This window comes from Salvia hispanica, chromosome 6 (genome assembly GCF_029641045.1).
Source record: "Salvia hispanica isolate PSC_SH4W2 chromosome 6, Shi_PSC_v1, whole genome shotgun sequence".
NCBI lineage: Eukaryota > Viridiplantae > Streptophyta > Magnoliopsida > Lamiales > Lamiaceae > Salvia > Salvia hispanica.
This window is the reverse complement of record NC_142697.1, coordinates 3,422,640-3,447,589: the sequence shown is the minus strand read 5'-3', so window position 1 is coordinate 3,447,589 and position 24,950 is coordinate 3,422,640. Positions and strand designations below refer to the sequence as shown.

At 42.5% G+C, this 24,950-nt stretch overlaps 2 pseudogenes; one reads left to right on the top strand and one right to left on the bottom strand.

Annotated features, from left to right (window-relative positions):
- Positions 1-1,674: 1,674 nt before the first annotated feature.
- Positions 1,675-4,823, top strand: LOC125206112 (uncharacterized; annotated as a pseudogene).
- A 7,041-nt stretch (positions 4,824-11,864) lies between these two features.
- Positions 11,865-23,978, bottom strand: LOC148923062 (acetylajmalan esterase 2-like; annotated as a pseudogene).
- Positions 23,979-24,950: the final 972 nt, after the last annotated feature.

The window sequence follows — 24,950 nt, the reverse complement described above, 5'->3', positions numbered from 1 at the left end:
TCAAAACTAGTAATTTGTTTCTTATTACTTATCTAAAATGATTTTGGTACAAAGGCTCCAAGGTTGCATAACCTTGTCCAAATGTTGCACTCAACTCTTTGTCATGTTATCAAATACTTAGGTAATAAATGAATCTTATTACTCTCGTGCAATCTATATATGTGACATGCTTTATGACCGCATGTCGTTTGCATTTCAGCGCCTGGCATTAATAGGTTTCATGAAAAGAAATTGATTCGTGAGAAAGCGCTGGAGCTTGTGAAATATTTATGCAACCTTATAGAACCGTTAGACTACAGACAAGCACAAACTATCTGCAAAGAGGCCATTATAGCAGCAGCTGAATCGGGAAATAATGATGTTGTACAAGAAATTGTAAGGACACTTCCTGTTGCAATTCATACTAGGAATATTTTTAATCAGAACTTTCTCCACATGGCCGTCAAGAACCGTTGTGAGAAAGTGTTTAATCTCATATATCGTACGAGCAACTACAGAATCAACTATTCGGAAATAACCGACAAATCTGGTAATTCAGTCCTTCACTTGGCCGCACGTTTGGCACCTCCTAACAAGCTGAATTTAGTATCGGGTGCAGTTCTCTAGATACAACGTGAATTACTTTGGTTTCAGGTATATTCATATTTATAGTTGTATATTAGAAGTTGAATTGAAGCAAACAATCTAACTGCAATCAATCTTATTTTCAGCTGAGATCTAAATAAGAATGGTGAAACAGCTGAGATGATATTTACTAGAGAACATAGAGAGCTGGAAATATAAGGAGAGAAATGGATGAAAGATGTTGGAAGATCTGGAGTATTCAGCAAGACATCTTCTGGAGTATTCAACAAGACAAAAGATTGAGGAAAATCTTACCTTGTATAGCATTATTCTAGCTTATATATAATGTACAAGTTCATTGTGAATAATATAACAAAGAATTTACCCAATTCTACATGGTATCAGAGCAGGTTAGGCTCAGAAAAATATCATTATAGCCCCCAAATAATAACCCCAGAACAGATATACAATTCTCGACCGAGACGGCGAGAAACCAACAATCAAAATGATCGACGAGAATAAGGAACAAATCGAGCCGATTGCCGAGAAGATCAGATCAAGTAAAAGCGTTACCGTAGCCTTCAAATTGAACGGCTCCAACTATTCACTATGGGCTCGCCTAATGAAGGTGGCCATCGGCGGCAGAGGAGTCTACCGCCACATCACTGGATATCCGACTCCACCGGGACCGGGAGAGAAGGGATACTCCGATTGGGAGGGGATAGACTTGATAGTCTTCTCATGGATTATTGACAACATGGAGACACATATTATAGCCGATTTCGCACACCACCAAACGGCTATAATATGTGTCTCCATGTTGTCAATAATCCATGAGAAGACTATCAAGTCTATCTCCTCCCAATCGGAGTATCCCTTCTCTCCCGGTCCCGGTGGAGTCGGATTTCCAGTGATGTGGCGGTAGACTCCTCTGCCGCTGATGGCCACCTTCATTAGGCGAGCCCATAGTGAATAGTTGGAGCCGTTCAATTTGAAGGCTACGGTAAAAAATCGATCTTGGCTCAGAAAATTTTCATCATAGCCGATAATACCTTTTCTCAACCCTTTTCAAACCAGAATCAAGCCCAGAAACCGACCCTATAACCAAAGATGTCAGATACAGAAGACACAAAAACCGATCCAGAACAGATAACAAGCCTCATAAATAGCAAAAGCATCACAGTTGCATTCAAGTTGAATGGAAGAAACTACCCCCTTTGCTCTCGATTGATCAAAGTTAAGATTGGAGGCCGAGGAGCCTACTCATACATCAGGAACGAGCCCCCGGAACCAGGAAGCAAAGGGTTCGATGTGTGGGAGGAAAACGAATTGGTGGTGTTCTCGTGGATCGTTGACAACATCGAGAAAGATATAATTGCCGACTTCGCACACCATCTGACTGCCAAAGCACTATGGGACAGCCTTGCTGTGACCTTCGAAAACAAGGCCGACAAATACCACATCTACGACCTGGAAGAAAAGGCGATAAACATCAAACAAGGAAACCTCGATCTGGAAACTTACTACCGGAGAATCCACGGATTATGGATAAACATTGACAGAAGCCAGAAGCAGCCGATTAGCTGTTGTGATAAGGGAATCGATCAATTTCGAACACACTCGAATGAGAAACGATTGATTAAATTTCTGACCGGATTGAATCAGGAGTACGATTCGATTCGGAGGGACATCTTGAAGGAAGAACCGACCCCATCAGTGGAGGCACCCTACGGATGGGTGAAGACGGAGGCGGCTCGACGTCGAATCATGCCACCGGCATCGCCCTCACCCACCGGAGAAGCCAACGGCAACAATGCCGATTCGTCATTTGGGGGTGAAATCGGACTTGGACTCGCGGCAATCGGACAGAGCTCCGCCACCCAGAACCAGCGACCACCGTACCGCGACGCTCCACCGCGCCCCTCCGCCGCCAGCCTAACGGGAAATCAACGCCCCGACACCTAAAAATTATGGTGCTCCCACTGTGGAAAACAGAAGCACACATGGGAGACATGCTTCAAACGATTGGGGTACCCAGAGTGGTGGGAGGAGCGACAAAAATCGAGAGCAGGGGCGGCGCAAGCGAAGCTCGTCGTGGGGATGAACCACGATGGAACACCACGGCGAATGGATGGAGGAAATCATGGGGAATCAGGTGGACCAGGAGTGGGGACTCGATCGGAGGATCAACCCGTCGGCGGCAACGCGAGAGGCGCTGGGAATGTCGCGGAGAAGACGAAGGGAATCGTCGACAGAACGGCGCAAAGAGGAGGTAACGGGTTTGGGATTAACCCAAACCCTATTTTAATTTCCTCAAGTTTTCAATTCAAACCCCATAAGAACTGGAAATATCAAAAAATACCCCATATTGTTGATATTCGCCCCCCTGACTGTCCGAAAATTACAATTGACCCCAGACATGTCAAAACTATTTTGTTTGCCCCAATTATGTGTCTAAAAATCGTTTTGAGCCCCTACAAGAAACTTCCGCTGCATTTCATGTTCATAATGTAATTGATAAACATTCTAAGGGCTGGATATTTGATTGTGGGGCAACTGATACTATGACTCCGGAAAGGAATGATTTTATTACTTTTGATAATGACATGAAGTCATATATTAGAACTGCCAGTGGAGAATTGATTACTGTGGAAGGATCGGGCACAATTGAAATTTCACTTACACTTAGACTCATGAATTGTCTATATGTCCCTACTTTGTCTCAAAGATTGATGTCTATTAGTCATGTGACTAAGGAATTGAATTGCACGCTCCTAATGCACCCCGACTTCAGACGAGGAGGATTCTTGGGCGTGGCACTGAGAAGCAAGGACTCTATTACGTGGACGAGATAGCTCAACATGGTAGTGCAATGCTGGCTCACGGATCCACGAAACAGGAAACTTGGCTCTGGCACCGAAGACTAGGACACCCTTCTCCTGGTTACTTTAAATTGCTTTATCCAAACATTTTTGGCCAGAAGCGGTTGCTACGTCCATCTATCTCATCAATCGCCTTCCTACAAAAATTCTGAACATGAAAATCCCCCTTCATTCCCTATCCAAACAAGCCAAAATACCCGAACACTTGAACCTTCAGCCCAAAGTCTTTGGTTGTACCGTCTGTACTCATATCCCAAAACACGAGAGGACCAAACTATCACCTTGTGCAATCAAATGTGTCTTTGTGGGGTATGGAGTGAATCAAAAAGGCTACAGATGCTATGACCCGTCCACTCGAAAAATCACCACTACCATGAACTGCAATTTCCTAGAAACTGAATTTTTCTTCATACCCACCTTAATAGTCAGGGGGAGAGTGGTCCAAGTAATTCCGAGGACTATCTAAGTTGGGTTGTGCCATTGCCAAGCTCCTCGATTGGGGATTCAACGGAACCAGTGATAGTCACTGCCGAGCACGTCTCACCACAAGAACCCTTTCACCCGCTCCCAAGCGATCCTTCTCCGACGATATCCGAGGTAATTTCTGAACCAAATATTGTTGAAAGTCCAGTTACTACTGATCTGATTGATACAGTACCCCGAGAGGAGGATAACACCGTGGATGGAGACACCGGGGGATATGTGCTTCCTTACCGAAGTACAAGGGGGATTCCGCCAAAACGATATTCCCCCGAAAAGATAGGGAAGAAGAGCCGCTACGGAGTGGCAAACTTCGTACAAGGGAACTTGACTAAAATGGCTCGAGCATTTGAGGCAGCACTATATGAAGAGGAAGAAATCCCACAGACAGCCGAGGAGGCAATGAAGCATAAGAAGTGGAGGGAAGCAATGCTTATTGAGATGATAGCCCTGATGAAGAATAATACGTGGAGCAAGAGCAAATTACCTGAAGGAGCTAGAAGTGTCGGGTGCAAATGGGTATTCACAATAAATAGAAGATCAGATGGGACAATAGAGAGATACAAGGCACGACTCGTGGCAAAAGGATACACTCAGACGTATGGTGTGGATTATGCTGAAACTTTTTCCCCAGTTGCTAAGATCAATACTGTGCGGGTGTTATTCTCGATTGCTGCTAATAAAGATTGGCCGCTCCACCAGTTTGATGTGACGAACGCATTCTTGCACGGAGAGTTACCTAAGCCAATATTCATGGAACCACCGCCTTGTTTCACGGGAGACTTTGTAGATGGGGAAGTGTGCCAGCTTAAGAAGACACTATACGGGTTGAAACAGTCACCTCGAGCGTGGTTTGGGAGATTTACAGAAGTGATGAAGAAGTACGAATACGAATAGAGTAATGCAGATCATACTTTGTTTATCAAGAAAAGAGGGGGAAAGATCACATGTCTGATCATATATGTAGATGACATGATCATTACTGGAGATGATGAGGAGGAAATAGTCGAACTAGGGAAGAACTTATTCCGTGAGTTTGAAATGAAGGATCTAGGTCTCCTTAAGTACTTCTTGGGGATAGAGGTGCTAAGGTCAAAAAGAGGAATTTTCATCAATCAGAGAAAGTATATACTTGACTTGTTGGCCGAAATAGGGATGATTGACTGTAAGCCAGCAGATACACCTATGATGCAAAATCATGGATTGCAGATAGTGGAGGGAGCAAAGTCGACCGACAGGGGGAGATATCAGAGGTTAGTCGGAAAACTTATCTATTTATCTCATACTAGACCAGATATTGCGTATGCCGTTGGAGTAGTAAGTTAGTTTATGCATGCACCGCAAGAAGCACATTGGGAAGCGGTTTTGAGAATCGTTCAGTATCTGAAAGGAACAACTGAACATGGACTTATGTTTGAGAAGCATGGACACATGGAGATCCATGGTTTCACCGATGCTGACTGGGCAGGGAATCCAAATGATAGAAAATCGACTGCAGGGTATTTCACATTTGTAGGCGGGAATCTTGTAACATGGAGAAGCAAGAAGCAAAAGGTGGTAGCACTCTCTAGTGCAAAGGCAGAGTTTAGAGGAATTAAGAGTGGACTGACAGAGATATTGTGGCTGCGAAGACTGATGACGGAATTGGATCTTCGACCTGCCCTTCCTTGTAGATTATTTTGTGACAACAAGGCAGCCATTAGTATCTCAGAAAATCCGGCGCAACATGATAGAACCAAACATGTGGAGGTAGACAGACACTTCATCAAGGAGAACATTGAAGCAAGAGTGGTGGAAATGCCTTATGTCAAATCTGAAGATCAGTTGGCGGATATCTTGACAAAGGCGGTAACTTCGAAGTCGTTCCAAGAAGTAATATGCAAGCTAAGTATTGGGAACCCCATTACTTAGCTTGAGGGGGAGTGTTAGAAGAAATATCACGTAAATTAGGGAGAATATATGAAATTGATATGGAAGAATATTGTACCTTATATAGAATAGCAATTATTGTAAATTAGGTTTACCATACTTAGAGATACTCTAGCCTATATATTATTGTAATTTCTGTATCATTCACATATTGAATAAACTACCAATTATTCTCCATTGAGTTTCTACTGGAGTAGACTCCATGGAGCATGGATGGACATAGATCGGTGTCCACACAGGACCGTAGATTGCTGTGATAAAGGAGTTTCACAGTATCGGAGCATCAAATCGGAGTTGAGATTATTCAAATTTCTCACCGGATTGAACGAGAGGTACGATTGGGTCAAACGCGAGATCCTCAAGGTGGATCCATATCCCTCAGTCGATGAGGCCTACGGATGGGTGAAACGGGAGGCAGCTCGATTGAAAATCATGTCACTGACGTCCGAATCACCCACCACCGCCGTCAGAAGTTACTCATCATCGGGAGTAGGGTTCGGCTTTGGAGCCAGAGAATACCGCCAGTCGCAACCTCAACACAGGAGTCAACCGCCGCCGCGCCCCACCACTAACCGCCGGGGAAACACCAAACCGGACAAATCAAAGCTATGGTGTTCCCACTGTGGGATGAACAAGCACACAAAGGAAACTTGCTTCCAATTAATTGGATATCCAGACTGGTGGGAGGAGGAGAAGGCGGCGAAGGCCAAGGTAGCCATCGGAACAGAAGGAGGAGGAAAAATTCGGGGAGGAGCAGGGGCAGAAGGGAGCCGTGAAACAGCTCAGTTCCAGGAGCGACGACCGGAAACCAGTGGTCTCCAAACCGGCGGTGGCCAGCGCGGCGACAACGGAGGGTGAAGAACAGTCGAGGCAATGATCGCCTCCCTCAAGCTTGACGGTGCCGAAAGTGGAGGTAAAGGGTTGGGGAGTGAGATCCCTAGCCCTAATACTTTCTCTCTTGCAATTAAGTCCCCAGTTAATAAAAAATGTGAAAGAAGACCCCATTTTAGGAGTATTACAGAATCCGACCCCATTATTTGCAAGAATTCATTTGCACCCTTAGAAAGTTTGTCGTATGCTTTTGAGGCCCGGGATAGTGATGAAATTGATGATACGGGGTGGATCGGTTGTGGGGCCACAGATACAATGACATATGATAGAAAAGATTTTGTAGAATTTTATAAGACCCCTAAGTCACATATACAAACTGCCAATGGAGGAATAACACCAGTTGAGGGGGCAGGGACTATAGAAATATTTCCGAATGTGCAACTTTCGAACTGCCTCTATGTTCCGAATTTATCTCAGAAGTTGATGTCAATTAGTCATGTGACTAAGGATTTGAATTGTACTCTGCTGATGCAACCAACTTTTTGTCTCTTATAGGATATCCGGACGGGGAAGATTATTGGATGTGGCACTGAACGGCGTGGGCTCTATTTTGTAGACGAGATCGCTCTACAAGATGGTGCGGCGATGCTTGCTGACGGACCAACCACTCAGGAGACTTGGCTCTGGCACCGAAGAATGGGTCATACCTCTCCGGGTTATCTAAAATCTTTATTTCCCAAACTTTTTGTTCCTAAGAATTTTTCTTGTGAAACTTGCGTTTTGGCCAAGAGCCACCGTAACACCTTTAAACCGAATGATACTCGTGTTAAGACTGTTTTTTCTTTAATACATTCTGATGTGTGGGGCCCTGCGCCTGTTGGTACTAGTCTTGGTTTTAAGTATTTTGTGATATTCGTGGATGATTGCAGTAGAGCCACTTGGGTATATTTTATGAAACAAAAATCAGAAGTTGTTGATAAATTTATTTTGTTCTATAAAATGATCCAAACCCAATTTCAAACATCCATTAAGATCCTACGTTCAGATAACGGGGGGGAATTTGTGAACAAATCTATGTCTCAATTTCTTAGGGAAAATGGGTTAATCCACCAAACTTCCTGCCCTCACACACCCGAACAAAATGGAGTTGCTGAACGAAAAAACCGAATCATCCAAGAAATGACCCGAGCCCTCCTATTTGACTCAAAAGTTCCACCATATTTTTGGCCAGAAGCCATATCCACCTCCATTTACCTTCTAAATCGACTCCCCATTAAAACATTAAACCAAAAAACTCCACTAGACCACTTGGCTACCTTGACACAAGTTCCCGCAACCTTATCTCTTCCACCAAATATTTTTGGCTGTTCGATCTATGTACACATTCCAAAACACGAAAGAACCAAGTTTTCACCATGTGCGATTAAGTGTGTATTTGTCGGTTATGGGATCAATCAAAAGGGCTATAGATGTTACGATCCAAAAACCAAACGGGTTATCACTACCGTGAACTGCAACTTTCTCGAAACAGAATTCTTTTACCACCTTGGGACTCAGGGGGAGAGTGAGAGACAGGGGGAGACCCAAGAAACCGACTCCCTTCGGTGGTATGTGCCAAGTCACTTCGATATGGGGCCAACAGAGCAAGTTGGCACTGTTCATGAGCCGAACTTATCTACAGAAATGAGTCAAACGACGCTTCCGCTGCGATCCTCTGATCCAACCGTAACGGAATCTGAGGTAATATCTAGTCCACATCTTGACAGTTCAGTTATTATTTCTGACCCTCCTAGTACAGAAGAAGAAGAAGAAGAAGAAGAAGAAGAAGAAGAAGACACTAGTATTGATCAAGATACAGAGCAATATGTGCGTCCCGTTAGGAGTACGAGGGGAATCCCTCCGAAAAGATACTCTCCAGAAAGAATAGGGCGAAAGAGCAGGTACTCAATAGCCAACTTCGCCGAGGCCAACATCTCCAAAATGGCAAAGGATTTTCAAACTGCACTGTACGAGGAGGAGATACCTCGAACCTTTGAAGAAGCAGTAAAGATCAAACATTGGAGGGATGCAATGCTGGTAGAGATGAAAGCATTAAAGAAGAATGGTACTTTGGGAGATTAGCCCATTGCCCGATGGAAAGCATACAGTGGGGTGTCGATGGGTCTTCACAATTAAACGAAGACCAGATGGAAGTATCGAGCGATACAAAGCTCGATTGGTAGCAAAGGGGTATACTCAAACCCAAGGGATCGACTACTTTGAGACATTCTCTCCAGTTGCGAAGATGAACACTGTGAGAGTACTTCTTTCTATTGCGGCAAATAAGGACTGGCCACTTCATCAGTACGATGTAACCAACGCATTCCTTCATGGAGAATTGAAGGACCCTATATATATGGAGGCTCCACCAGGATTCTCAGAAGAGTTTGAGCAAGGAAAGGTGTGCAAACTGAAGAAGACACTATATGGGCTAAAGCAATCCCCAAGGGCCTGGTTCGGAAGATGTACAGAGGTGATGAAGAAGTATGGGTACCAACAAAGTAACTCCGACCACACCCTCTTCATCAAACGGAGAAAGGAAAAGATCACTTGTCTAATAATCTATGTAGATGATATGATCATTACTGGAGATGATGTCGAAGAGATACAACAACTCAAGGAACATTTAGCCACAGAATTTGAGATGAAGAATCTTGGTGACCTCAAGTATTTCCTCGGGATTGAAGTACCTAGGTCAGGGAAAGGAATCTTCATCAGTCAACGAAAATATGTTCTTGATCTATTGGCAGAGATAGGGATGTTGGACTGTAAGCCGGCAGATACTCCTATTGTTCAGAATCACGGACTTCAACTCTGATCTCATCAAAGGGGAGGTCCCTACTGATCGGGGAAGATACCAGAGGCTAGTTGGGAAACTCATCTATCTATCCCATACTAGACCTGATGTTGCATATGCAGTGGGAGTCTTAAGCCAGTTCATGCATAGTCCGCAGGAAGAACATTGGGAGGCAGCACTTAGAGTTGTTCGCTACTTGAAAGGAACCGCCGGGCATGGAGTTTTGTTTTGAAAAAACGGACATCTAGATATCCATGGATACACTGATGCTGATTGGGCAGGGAATCTGGTCGACAGACGTTCCACGGGAGGATACTCCACCTTTATTGGTGGGAATTTGGTGACTTGGAGAAGCAAGAAACAGAAAGTGGTCGCCCTCTCTAGTGCCGAAGCAGAGTTTCGAGGCATCAGGAGCGGATTAACTGAAATCCTTTGGCTTAGGAGATTGATGAAAGAATTAAGCTTGGAACCGCAGAAAACTTGCAAATTGTTGTGTGATAATAAGGCCGCGATCAGTATCTCAGAAAATCCGGTACAGCATGACAGAACGAAGCATGTCGAAATTGATCGACACTTCATAAAGGAGAACCTTGAGGAGAAGATAGTGGAAATTCCATGTGAAATCAGAAGATCAATTGGCCGACATCTTGACCAAAGCAGTCTCGGCAAAGTCATTTCAAGAAGTGTTGGGCAAGTTAAGCTTCGGTAATCCCGTCACTTAACTTGAGGGGGAGTGTTGGAAGATCTGGAGTATTCAGCAAGACATCTTCTGGAGTATTCAACAAGACAAAAGATTGAGGAAAATCTTACCTTGTATAGCATTATTCTAGCTTATATATAATGTACAAGTTCATTGTGAATAATATAACAAAAAATTTACCCAATTCTACAAAAGATACGGTTAACTCATGTACTATTACTGCAGCATTGATTGCTACAGTTGTGTTCGCTGCCGCTATCACAGTTCCTGGCGGCAACCAACCAGAGTCTGGTTATCCGATGTTCTACAAGTCAAGCGCATTCACAATATTTGCAATTTCAGATGCAGTTTAGCTCTTCACATCCACCACTTCGCTGTTGGTGTTCTCGTCCATCCTCACCTCGCGTTATGCAGAGCAAGACTTTCTGTATGGACTGCCCAAGCGACTTTATTGACCTGCTTACCCTTTTCCTGTCCATCTTGTTCATGATGATTGCCTTTAGTTCGACGTTGTATCTAGTGTTTAGGCAGAAGAAGGCATGGATTCTGTTGCCGGTTGGTGCACTTACATGTCTTCCCATTTCTTCATTCGTGTTTTTGCAGTTTCCACTTCTAAGAGATGTCATTTCTTCAACTTATTTATGGTCGTGGCATTTTCGGCAAACAGAGTGATCGTCCATTTCACTAACTTCACTTAAATATACATATCATGCTTTGCATGAGTTTGTTGTTGTTTTTAAAAAATTTAAAGTATCTAAACCGAACCTCTATTGGGTTAAGGAGAAGCCATGAATTTTATGTTATTGCATGTTACGGGTGCAATCTTATACAGTCGCCGGTGGTTATTTTATTAATTCATGCATTTATGTGACTTTGAGTTGTAGAAAATCAGACGCTTGGTATTTCTTTTCATGTATTAAGCAATTTATTTTCTTATAATATCAAGATGAATACATTAATTACATAACATTAAATTAAGGTGAATTTGCAAATTAAACATTTATGACTCTGCTTCTAAACTAAAAAAACACATATGACATATAATGCGTTAGCTATATTTCGGTCTACTTTTTTTTTTTTTTTTGATTTAAGTGTATTACGAATGATAAATTTAATATAAATATCATGCGTGCTGTGAATTATATGTCGAGATCTCCAGCAAAGACTAACAAAGTGAGCTTCTTCTAGGAAAAAAAATGATAACATAAATGGTGCATCTCTGTTTACATTAGCCAACAACAAAATTGTTTTAGTTCTGTCCTTCTTTAATACTCCAATATTTCCAATTTCAATCACCTCACGCCCTTCTCCTATCTTTCTCAGAATCTCTAGCTCTTCCTCCTTTCCCTTCAATGGCAATTTCCCGGTGAGCATCTCATGCACAGTATAATATAGGAATCTATAGACCTTGAATTCCCTCGACATCAATCCATAATAGTTTTGAATATATTTCTTTATTTAGTTATAATTGTTTGGAAGCATGCACAAAGGAAATAGAAAAGGAGAGAGAAAAAAAGAAGTAGTGCACAAAAATATCCAAAACAAATTGTAATAAATTTAATTAAATAGCACAAAAAATGGGAATCGGAAAATAAAATAAATGGTAAAAACGATAAAAATTGAAAAAAAAAGTGATAAATGATCAAAAGCAGGCGAGTTGAGTAAAGAAGCGCGGTATCAACCATGCGGCCATGTGCTTGTAGCTTTGTTGAGTCATGTGGATGCCGTCCCAACTTATATGTTGATCAACATCTTCACATACACTAACATTAGCTCCTCCGCACATTCTTCCTAAATTAAAGTTGTATTTCCCTCCTATTCCGCAGCAGGCCCGCTCTACCTCATATCCACTATCTATTCCCGTTTGGAGGAGATCTAGGTAAGCATTGTAATAGTCGCCGTAGACTACGACAGTATTGGGATTCTCTAGTTTGAGTTTGAGGATGGCTTCTTGCAGAAGCTCGTTGTGGTACTTCGCAAATTCATTCAACTCTGTCACGCAACTTTGGTTGTTAAGGGGTGCGCCTTGGAATGCTGTTTTGTATATCGGAAGGCAACCTATCGGAAAGTTTCCGGGAACAACCAATCTTCTTGCACCCATCTTTACGGCTCTCTGCAACATTAATCATATTCATAACTTTCAATACCATAACTAAATAGCAAATTAAAGCGTAACTTTTCTACTTTAATTGATTAAAATATTGATTAAATTTGTTTGTATTTTTTACAATATATCTTCAATGATTTTCGATCGTGATTTAGAACATTGTAAATTTTTGGACAAGAAATATTAATCAGGAATTGTAAAAGGTAGAAAAGTGATGATTTAATTTGATATGTTTGTAAAATGACAAGTTTCTCTAAGTGATTCATGGCAATATATCAACTCACCTTAGTTCCATTAATCACGGCTTCAACCACTTTGAGGAACCATGCTTTTCAATTCCTCCATTTGTTTCCTTTGAAAGATGGCATAGTTGTAATCGTTCCCACCAGTTTCTCCCACCATGAACAAAGCACTTCGGAGTTTCTTGAAACGATCTATATATACTCACCAAACCAAATACTCCATATTAATTATTCTACTACATATATATAGAGTTGATAAGGCTAATTTCATGCATTGGTTATATAGTGAAAAACATCACATTTCTGCTGGATCTAACAAGTTTTGTTAAGCCAGGTGTGTGTGTAGCGCTAGATCCAGGAGATGCTGGAGGAGTAGATCTAGCGAGGAGCAGGAACGGAATCAAGAGGAAAAGCTAGAGGAAGGAAGCCAAAAGCTGAGGGCAATCAAGTCAATCAATACCTCGCTGGGCCCCACCTCGAAGCTTATAAATAAAGGAGTGCGCAACAAGAATGGCAGATCGGTTACACTCCACACACAGTCACGCTCTTAGCACACACACTAGGGATATGGGAAATTTGGGGTGGTTTTCGTTTTCAGGAGTCTCGTATCAGTGCATCACCGTCCCTTGAGGGCGAAGAAACAATTGTTCTCTTAATTTCTGTTTACTACTCTGTTCCGTCTCGAACTTCACTTTTGGAAGTCGAGCTTGCTGTTTTTGTTGCTGGATTAGTTTAACCGTTCTGTTTACGTTTGATTTGCCTTGATGAAGTTGGATTTCGTGTTGATTATTATGACGCTTGCTATTTTGGTTTGTTTATTTGAGATGTTCTCTTGAATTTGTTGCTGAATATTTTAGGAGATTCGAGAATCGTGGTATTGAAGTTGTGTTCGGTTGGGTTTTTGTTCGGATGCTTGGATCCGGAGTGGATTTAGCATCCGAAGTGTGGATCTGAACAGGGGAGGTGAAATTTGTGCATGAGATTATGGGGATTTTGTTCTGCTTGGTTTGCTTCGTCTAGTAGTGTGATTTCCGTCGTTGTTTCGTTTACCGTTAAAATTATGTTTCCAATCTACATCTGAGTTTGTTTTTCTCGATCTCTGCATTTATTTGTGTTCGTTGAAGAAGATGAAGTCATTTTCAGTTGATGCTTTAGTTAGTTGGGCTGCAGATTCGATTCTGTCCGTACTTACCTTTTTCAGAGTTTGGTCCCCACTTGTTTTAATCTCCTTGGTCTAGAGATGTTCGTAGAAGTCCCAGATCTAGTAGTTGATTTGATTTAGTTCTTATACATAATTCATTTTTTGCCTAGATCTAGCAGTTAGCATAGCATACTTTATTTCCAAATTCACTTAGTTAAATTCCTCAACCCAAAATATGCGTGGCAGCAGCCAACCCAAAAATAGTTTCCAATTCTCTACGCATGTATTTTACGAGTCCATCTCTGTGGGATCGATCCCTACTTCCCTGTGCTAGTTTAGTATCTGTGGTTGAGGGTTTTGAAGGTTTGCTTGCGTACCAACGACCAGACTTCCAGTCTTGTGAGTCTCTAGACCTTGTGATCTAGTTGATTTACTGGATCTAGGAAGTGTGTAATTAGAAATTGATAGGATACAGCAAGCAAGAAAATCAACTCTTCAAATGGCGCCGTTGCCGGGGATGGATGGCGTAGTTTGTTTATGTGTTTAGAGATTTGGTGTAAATAGTTTTAATCTTTTGAATTTCGCTTTTGGCAGTTTATGAGCAAGGGCTCAAGGTCAGGAATCTGGAGCAACCCATCTTGGTCAAGGAACGTGCAGTTGAAGTGGCAAGTCAGGGAATCAACATCCGCCATAACTACCAGATCGGGGTTGTCAACTGTAGATCCATTTCCGTTTGAATCAGGGAGTGAAGAAGAGTGGAATTCATCGGGGAAAGAGGATTCACGGTCGTCGTCAGAAACTGAGCATTCGGAAAGGGAGGAAGAGGAGTCTGTAATGGCAAACTTAGTGGACCTAGACCCAGAGATTGGTTCGCTAACTGCACATCTCGACGGAGAGCCAGCTCATGCCATAGTGTCAAATCAACGTCAGCGGTCTATTGAGATCAAGACGAATGTGCTGGGCGTTTTACCTACATTCTCTGGACGGAGGAATGAGTGTCCTTATGAGTTTTTGAACGAGTTTAGTAAGCTATGTAGCATCCAGAAAAGGCCTAACGAAACTACCGAGGAGGACTATCGCCTGCGAGCGATTCCATTTGCATTGAAAGGAGAGGCAAACACTTGGTTGCTGAGGCTTCCACCTGACTCGATCACCACATGGAGGGATTTCAAATTGGAGTTCCTGGACTATTTCTTTCCGTCCAATAAGACAAACGCTTTGAAAAAAGAAATTCAAGAGTGTAAGCAGGACTACGATGAATCTTTAAGCCAATATTGGTCTCGGTTTAAAGGCCTGCTTGACGCTTGCCCAAATCACAGGATGACGGAGGCTGAAACATTTTATCTATTCTACGAAGGGGCAAATCCTGAGTCCAAGGACTTAATGAATTCCTCGAGCGGGGGGAATTTCACCAAGAATAAGGCAAGCGAGGCACGCGAGATTCTGGGAAGATTAATCGACGCGAAGAAGGCGTATGACTGCCCGCGTGCTATCATGAGGAGAAGCTCCGCGAACACAGTTAAGGAACAAGAAGGAGAAGAGGTTAGAGACAGAATAGATCGACTGGAGAAGGCACTGCTAAATGCCATTGAAAAGAAAAATACCCCTGGGTCGACTGATAAGGAAAAAAACCCAGGTCAAGAGGAACATCAGCTTCAATTTTACAATAATCCCTCACTCGATGGAGATTTCCAAGCTCAAGTGAATGCAATGGGGAATTGGAATCAAAGTAATCAAAATACCAACTGGAACCAGTGGAAGATTAAGGAGGCACCATGGAGGGACAATCCTTGTTTCAGATGGGCTGAAGGGAACCAACAACCACAGTCACAACACCCAGGTCCAGCGGAGAACCAGCAGACATGGCCCAGCCGGAATCAGGAAGGACCACAGCATAATTCTAACTGGGCAGGGAAGCAGCAAGAGGGGCTGAACAACTGGAATTTCCGTAACCAAGGGGATCAGCATAACTGGAACAACAGGAACCAGAGCAACCAAGGGAATTCTTATGTGCCACCGCATCAGAGGAACAATTCAGGAAACAATCAAAATTTCCAACAGAGTCACCCAGGTCCAGCAACCCAGTACAACAATAATCAAGGAGGTCAGGGAAATTTTCGCCAGAACCAGGTGGTTGGAACCAATCAAAATCAAGGATTTAATCCCAGTTCAATTCAAGGTTTCCGACCACAGCGGAATCTTGATGACATGGTGCATGATCTGGTAAATTCCCAACAACACATGCAGAATAACATGCAGGCTAACAATGACGTGGTGCACAAAATTCAAGATGCCCAGCAGGAGCAGAAGTCTGCCATGGACATGCTGGCAAAGCAGATGTCCCAGTTGGCCACGTCGCTGAACGAAATGCGGGGAAATGAAGGGAAATTGCCTGCCACTGTCAAACCACCAGACCGAGCAAATATTAGTCAAATTACCTTGAGATCGGGGAAAGGCTATGAAGGACCGAAGCAAGTGATAAACGAGGAGACACCCTCACAGATGAACGGAGAAAAGGGGAATCAGAAGTCTCGAGGAGATGATCCTGGACTCAGAGAAATTCCTATACAGGATGACCTCCAGGAGGGAGATTTAAGGGGATCTATGCCTCGACTAAGTGACCCATTTTTCCTTGATCCAGAACCTGAGTTGGAACTTAAAGAGGGAAGCAGGGAGACAGGTGCAGCCCCAGCAGGGAGTTCCACGAATGCAGTAAAGCGACCCAAACCATTCCCATATCGAGGAGAAGCCAAGAAAAAGAAAGATGATACTGAGGACCTTGTGGAAATATTTAGTAAGCTGGAGATTAACCTACCCTTTTTGCAGGCTCTGAAAATACCCACCTTCAGCAAGTTCATCAAGGAATTCATAGCAGGAAAAACCAAACCTGATGGGAAGATTGTTATAGGAGAAAATGTATCCGCCGTGATACAAAAGAGGAGGATGCCGTCAAAGTGTACAGATCCAGGTATGTTCACTCTTCCTATTTCTATAGGTGATATTAAAATTGAGCATGCCATGTGTGATCTAGGTGCTTCGATAAATGTCCTACCGCTGTCAATATATAAAAAATTGGTGGGAGTCAGTTTGGTCGATACTAAAGTAGTGATTCAGTTGGCCGATAGAACATGCATATCGCCTGAGGGAGTATTGGAAAATGTCATAGTCAGAGTGCATGATTTCCTATACCCAGCTGATTTTCATGTGATAAAAATGAGGGGAAATGAATCTACTGAGTCTAGTGGGGTGTTACTGGGGAGACCTTTCCTTCGCACCGCGAAGACTGTTATTGATGTGTTTGATGGAACCATATGCCTGGACTATCATGGGGAGAAATACACCTTCAACATTGAAGAAGCTATGAAAAAACCGCTTGATGTTGAAAACTTGCATGTTGTAGATGTAATTAACCCCCTAGTCCAAGAATATCTTGAGACTGAACTAATGCAGGAACAGTTTGACAATTCGGAGCTGAGCCAGACTGTAGAAAAGGAGGTGACAGGATGGTGTGAAACTTTTTTCACACAGGACTTGACAGATGATCAGATCAATGAAGCGATCATGGCATTCTGCCACCAGCCACTATCATTCCAATCAGCCAGATCTGTTCAGGAGAAGAGCCCAGACGAGGGAGCGAATCTAGAGGAAATGGCGCCAAGAAGTAAGGCGGAGAACCCTTTACCTCAGGAAGCCATCACACCGAAGAAGGAGTTGAAAACTTTGCCTGAAAATTTAAAGTATGCATACCTGGAGGAAGGAGAAACTTGTCCAGTGATAATTAACAGCCGCTTGACTGAAGACCAAGAGAGTGCGCTGCTGGAAGTAATAAGGAGGAACAAGAAGGCCATAGGGTGGACACTTTCTGACCTAGTTGGAATTAGCCCTGATCTTTGCATGCACCACATCAGACTAGAGGAAGGGGCAAAGGCTCGGCGTGATCCACAAAGGAAACTGAATCCAAACATGAGGGAGGAAGTGCTCAAGGAAGTTCTGAAACTACTGTCCCTTGGAATCATATACTCTATTCCAGATAGCGAGTGGGTCAGTCCGGTTCACATGGTACCGAAGAAATCTGGAATACAAGTGGTGAAGAATGACAAGAACGAGTTGGTGCCTACTCGACTGGTCACTGGATGGAGGATGTGCATCGACTATAGGAAACTAAATGAAGCCACCAAAAAGGATCATTTTCCTTTACCATTCATTGACCAGATGCTAGAGAGGCTGGCTGGCAAACAGTATTTCTGTTTCCTCGACGGATATAGCGGTTATTTCCAGATTTTCGTGAACCCAGAGGACCAGGAAAAGACCACATTTACATGCCCTTTTGGAACTTATGCCTACCGAAGGATGCCATTTGGTCTATGTAATGCACCAGGGACATTCCAACGTTGTATGATGAGTATTTTTTCGGATCTACTAGAGGTGTGCATCGAGATATTCATGGATGATTTCACTGTATATGGAGGCTCATTTGACACTTGTTTAGCCAGCCTTGACCTAGTGCTGCAAAGATGTCAAGAGAAACATCTAGTTCTGAATTTTGAAAAATGTCACTTCATGGTAACTGAGGGGATTGTTTTAGGTCATGTGGTCTCTGAAAGAGGAATACAAGTGGACAAGGCAAAGGTGGAAGTGATTGCAAAGCTACCTTACCCTACAAATCAAAAGGAAGTTAGAGGATTCCTCGGTCACGCAGGGTTTTATCGAAGGTTTATCAAGGACTTTGCAAAAATTGCGCAACCACTCACTCATTTGCTGCACAACGATGTGGAGTTCGAGTTTGATGAGGGATGCAAGAGGGCATTTCAATTGCTCAAGGAGAGACTAGTGTCCGCACCAATTATCAGGGCACCGGACTGGAATCACCCTTTTGAGATAATGTGCGACGCGAGCGATTTCGCTGTGGGAGCCGTCCTAGGGCAGAAGATAGATGGGAAAAACTACGTAATTTTCTATGCGTCCAAGACACTAAATCAAGCTCAGAAGAATTACGATACTACGGAGAAGGAAATGTTGGCTGTCGTCTACTCGTTCGAAAAATTCCGCCCTTATCTTCTTGGGTCAAAGGAGTTTGATTGGGAAGTAAGAGACAAAAGAGGAACAGAGAATCGAGTGGCTGACCACTTGAGTAGAATTCATCAAGGAGATACGGACGAGGCTATTCCCGATGTTTTTCCCGAAGAGCATTTGTACTATATGGACGAACCACCTAGACCGATAAGCTGGGAATCTGTCTTAGTTTTAACCGGTCCAGGAGAATCTGATCGAGGAAAGCGCGTACGTAACGCAGAACCATGGTACGCAGACCTGGCAAATTACTTGGTCACGGGAGAGGTGCCAAGTTCAGAGGAAGCCTCCCGGGCCCAGAAGATGAAGCTTAAAAGCGAAGCCAAATATTACTTCTGGGATGATCCTTATCTTTGGAAGATGTGTGCAGATCAGATAATTCGACGTTGCATTCCTGAATGGGAACAAAGAGATGTACTCCATCATTGTCACTCCTTGGCGTGTGGAGGGCATTTCGGACCAAGGAGAACCGCAAGGAAAGTTCTAGACAGTGGATTCTACTGGCCTACATTGAACAAGGATGCCTTTGAATACTGTCAATGCTGCGAAAGGTGTCAACAGACAGGGGGAATCTCGAGACGAGATGAGATGCCCCAAGTGCCCATAGTGATCTGCGAAATTTTCGATGTTTGGGGGATGGATTTTATGGGCCCATTTCCGTCGTCGTACGGAAATGCTTACATATTGGTCGCTGTAGACTACGTTTCCAAATGGATAGAGGCGAAGGCTACGCCCACTTGTGAGTCTAAAGAGGTGGCCAAGTTTCTGAAGTCAAACATTTTCAGCAGATATGGAGTTCCTAGAGCGATTATCTCAGATCAAGGAACACACTTCTGCAACCGCACTATAGAAGCGCTCATGAGGAAATACGGCGTGCATCATAGATTGTCTACACCATATCACCCCCAATCGAATGGGCAAGCTGAAGTCTCTAATAGGGAGATAAAGAGTATTTTGGAAAAATCAGTTAACACCACAAGGAAGGATTGGAGTAAACGCCTTGACGATGCTTTGTGGGCGTATAGAACTGCTTACAAGACACCAATCGGGATGTCACCTTATAGGTTGGTGTTTGGGAAAATGTGTCACTTACCCGTGGAAGTGGAGCACAAGGCATACTGGGCCATTAAGGAAATGAATATGAAGTCTGTGGCATGTGAAGAAGAAAGGAAGCTGCAATTACAGGAGCTGGAGGAACTACGGCTAGAGGCATTCGATTCAGCAATGTGGTACAAGGAAAGAACGAAGCTCTGGCACGACAAGAACCTCCGGGTCAAGGAACTTCAGGTGGGGCAGAAAGTACTTCTATTTCAGTCCAGACTCAAGCTAATGCCAGGGAAGTTGAAGTCAAAGTGGGTAGGTCCATATACCATCGTTGGCCTCCGCGCACACGGAGCAGTGGAAATCCAGGGAAGTGCTCCTAACTCGGTCCCTTTTCTTGTTAATGGCCATAGATTGAAAGTCTATAGGGATAATTCTGAGCTATGCGTAGTGGAGGAAATACCACTACGTGCGCTCTCAGTTATCACTTAGCCAGACAAAGGAATATTCTCGATGAACTCCTGGGTCAAGGGAAATGTTATGTTTTTACACACTGATCCAGGGGATTCGAGAATATTCAAAGGTAATTGTACATAGTTTAATTGCTTTAGAAGACAAAGAAAATCCAAACAAAATAAAAATTCAAAAATTTCCAAAAATATTTTCGAAGACCCAAACTCAAAGGGGGTTTATGTCTCGTACTTTAACCTTGACCCAGGAGTCTGGGGTCTTCATATTTTTTTAGGTCGCGGTCAAGGGAATCAATTAGAGGAAGAGTGCATGAAGGAGCAGTTGAGGAGGGAAGTTATAATTTGAAATTCAAAATGCCGACAATTATGGAGGAGTACGGTCGCTGATGTCATGCCTGCAACCGTCTCTCTCTTCTGTGTAAAAGATGCGAACCGACCTTCTCTCTCCACATAATAATTTCACAACTTGCTCCTCCCTCTCTCTACTGTCATTCTCTCTCTAAGCTTACAAACCCTAACCAAATCCACCGAGGACGAAAATGCTAATGAGGAAACCAGGACTCGATCAAGCTGCAGAAGGAAAGGAAGAGCTGGAGCAACCAGCGAAGAAGAAAGTGAAAACAAACCGCCCCAGTGTTCCACCACCGTCTGGCTCTCGCGGGAGCCAGCCCCAGAAATGAGCAATTTCCCCAGACCAAGTAAATTTTAGTTTTTGTGTTTCTTTTTCTGTGTTTTATTTCCATGCGTTGCTGTGTTTTATGCTATCTTCTCCCACTTAGCCCAATGCTTGGTCTAAGTGTGAGAAGTTCTATGTTTTCTGTTGGTTTATTCTTCTCCCACTTAGCCCGTTGCTCGGTCTAAGTGTGAGAAGTGAAATTGTTGTTTAATTCTGCATTGAATTCTCTGTTTTCCCCCCTTCACGACGATGGCTTGAGGACAAGCTTGAGTGAAGTGGGAGGGGGAGAGGAATCAATGCAGTGTTATTATGCTTTGAGGAGTCGTAGGTCTAGGGGTGTGTCGCATGAACTAGTGGATATAATACGGCAGATTCCCTTAGGGAGAGCAATTGAAAATAGGAGGTATTCCAACTTAGAAGCCTGATTCTTTAGTAAGCCGAACCAATCTGAATGAAGCGAGAACGATAGTAAATGCCTTTACTTGCTCAGTTGTGAAGCCCTACTCTAGAGGTGAGTTATAAGCCTGTGATAACACTTAGAGCTAACATATGTCAAAAGTCTGCCACTGAATGCTGAAGGAAAAGAGAAGAAAAAAAAAAAAATATAAATAAAAAAGGGGGAAAGGAGAAAATATATAATCATAAAATCTGGAGGTATAAGCTGGACGAAGTCCAGAGGAGGAAATAAAAAGAGAGAAAAAAATCAAGGAGGTATAAGCTGGACGAAGTCCAGGAAATCAAGGAGGTATAAGCTGGACGAAGTCCAGGAAATCAAGGAGGTATAAGCTGGACGAAGTCCAGAAAGAAAAAAAAAAAAAAAGAAAAAAAGGAGGATAGAAGGAGGAATTCTCATAACCCGAGGTTTCAGTGGTTTGGCAATAACTTAAGAGAGAATCGGTCCTAACATCCCTGGTAAGGAATGAGCGATCGAGTGAATCTAACAATTGGGGAAGTAAAAGGCTATCTTGACGAGCTGACAGATTGGCTAGGTAGAGGGGAGAAAAGGGCCTATTTGGAGGAGTGCAGCCTGTTGGATTGATCTTAATCTTGTGGGGACGGTTGCCTAAAAGTTGAAACCAGTTCATGCATATGTGTTTATGTGTTTTCATCTTATGTGATTATGTATTCTTTGTTTTAGTGTCTAAGTGTAGTAGTTTTGTCTAGAGTCTGTAGAGTCGGTCGAGGGGATAACCATGCCTGAAATTCGCCTTATTCTTCTTTTCTTCTTGTCTTTATACTTGAGGACAAGTATGGTTTAAGTGTGAGCAGTTTGATAAGGCTAATTTCATGCATTGGTTATATAGTGAAAAACATCACATTTCTGCTGGATCTAACAAGTTTTGTTAAGCCAGGTGTGTGTGTAGCGCTAGATCCAGGAGATGCTGGAGGAGTAGATCTAGCGAGGAGCAGGAACGGAATCAAGAGGAAAAGCTAGAGGAAGGAAGCCAAAAGCTGAGGGCAATCAAGTCAATCAATACCTCGCTGGGCCCCACCTCGAAGCTTATAAATAAAGGAGTGCGCAACAAGAATGGCAGATCGGTTACACTCCACACACAGTCACGCTCTTAGCACACACACTAGGGATATGGGAAATTTGGGGTGGTTTTCGTTTTCAGGAGTCTCGTATCAGTGCATCACCGTCCCTTGAGGGCGAAGAAACAATTGTTCTCTTAATTTCTGTTTACTACTCTGTTCCGTCTCGAACTTCACTTTTGGAAGTCGAGCTTGCTGTTTTTGTTGCTGGATTAGTTTAACCGTTCTGTTTACGTTTGATTTGCCTTGATGAAGTTGGATTTCGTGTTGATTATTATGACGCTTGCTATTTTGGTTTGTTTATTTGAGATGTTCTCTTGAATTTGTTGCTGAATATTTTAGGAGATTCGAGAATCGTGGTATTGAAGTTGTGTTCGGTTGGGTTTTTGTTCGGATGCTTGGATCCGGAGTGGATTTAGCATCCGAAGTGTGGATCTGAACAGGGGAGGTGAAATTTGTGCATGAGATTATGGGGATTTTGTTCTGCTTGGTTTGCTTCGTCTAGTAGTGTGATTTCCGTCGTTGTTTCGTTTACCGTTAAAATTATGTTTCCAATCTACATCTGAGTTTGTTTTTCTCGATCTCTGCATTTATTTGTGTTCGTTGAAGAAGATGAAGTCATTTTCAGTTGATGCTTTAGTTAGTTGGGCTGCAGATTCGATTCTGTCCGTACTTACCTTTTTCAGAGTTTGGTCCCCACTTGTTTTAATCTCCTTGGTCTAGAGATGTTCGTAGAAGTCCCAGATCTAGTAGTTGATTTGATTTAGTTCTTATACATAATTCATTTTTTGCCTAGATCTAGCAGTTAGCATAGCATACTTTATTTCCAAATTCACTTAGTTAAATTCCTCAACCCAAAATATGCGTGGCAGCAGCCAACCCAAAAATAGTTTCCAATTCTCTACGCATGTATTTTACGAGTCCATCTCTGTGGGATCGATCCCTACTTCCCTGTGCTAGTTTAGTATCTGTGGTTGAGGGTTTTGAAGGTTTGCTTGCGTACCAACGACCAGACTTCCAGTCTTGTGAGTCTCTAGACCTTGTGATCTAGTTGATTTACTGGATCTAGGAAGTGTGTAATTAGAAATTGATAGGATACAGCAAGCAAGAAAATCAACTCTTCAAGAGTAGATAGTAAAACAGAGGTATATATGATTTACCTATCTCATCAAGGCTGATGGAATTGAAGTAGGAGTCCATCCAATCCAATTGAACGCTAAGAGAACTATTTGTCACCGGATTCGTTACGTTGTGAGCAGCCAACGCCTCAGACGACAACGCGGTCGAACCAGCCACGGCAAAGTTGACTCCATTCCCGAACCAAGTCCCCTTGTGTTTATACGGTGGGAGCAAAGGAAGCCCAGCGGACATTGCTGTTCATCATATATTCACAATTGTGATTGTAACTAAATTAAAAGCATCTATAGTAATTAACTAAAACAAATTAATATTAATCTTACCAATATAGTCTATCATTAAAAGGCCATTGGAGCAACGCCCTGTAGCTTCCTCAAAGAACGTTTGACCGTACGGCAGCTTCGCGAAGTTTGTGGAGGCCTCGATTGGGTACTCTTTGATCAAATTTCCTACATCGCTCATCGAATCTCCAAGTTGATAGATTTCATTGAAGTTGCAATACTCCAAAACATTAGGAACAGCGCCAACACAAAAAATCAAACCAGAAACAACCAAAACAATAAATATTGTTTTAAACGCCATCGACAAAAACCTAAATCTTAACTCACAACAAAAGACAAACACCAATCACCAATGTAGCATCTTAACTCACAACAAAAGACAAACACCAATCACCAATGTAGCTAGTATATATAAGATGCTCTAAACTCACAACAAAAGACAAACACCAATGACCAATATAGCTAGTATATATAAGATGCTCATCCAATTCGACTTTTGAAAGGATTAGCAATTGATATACTTGGATTTTTTAAACCTATTCTAATGCTTTTAGCACCTTAATCCAAAATCAAGACTAAATCTCCACCCTTAGATTTTAAAATGAGTGGATGAGATTAAAGCTCACAAAATCTCAATAAATAGTAGACAAAATATCAACAAAAGGGTAATATCGTCATTATGTTATCATATGATAATTTTCGTGAGTGTTTTTTTATATCAACATTGTGTATTACAAATATCAACAATATGACATTGGAATATCAACACATTTTTATTGAGATTGGACATGCATAATATTGAGATTTTGCCTACAATATATTGAGATTTTTTGTTCCATTTGTTGAAAATAACTGTTTATCAACATGTACGAAAATTGAAATATAATTTATCAAATTTCATCACCCGAACATCATCGGAACATATGCAATTGAGATCTCGTTGGAATCCTTATTAAATTATCTTTAATTTGATATATTTTTTGCGAAAAAATAATTTAAATTGAGAGAGTTACGTAAATTTAAAGATTTG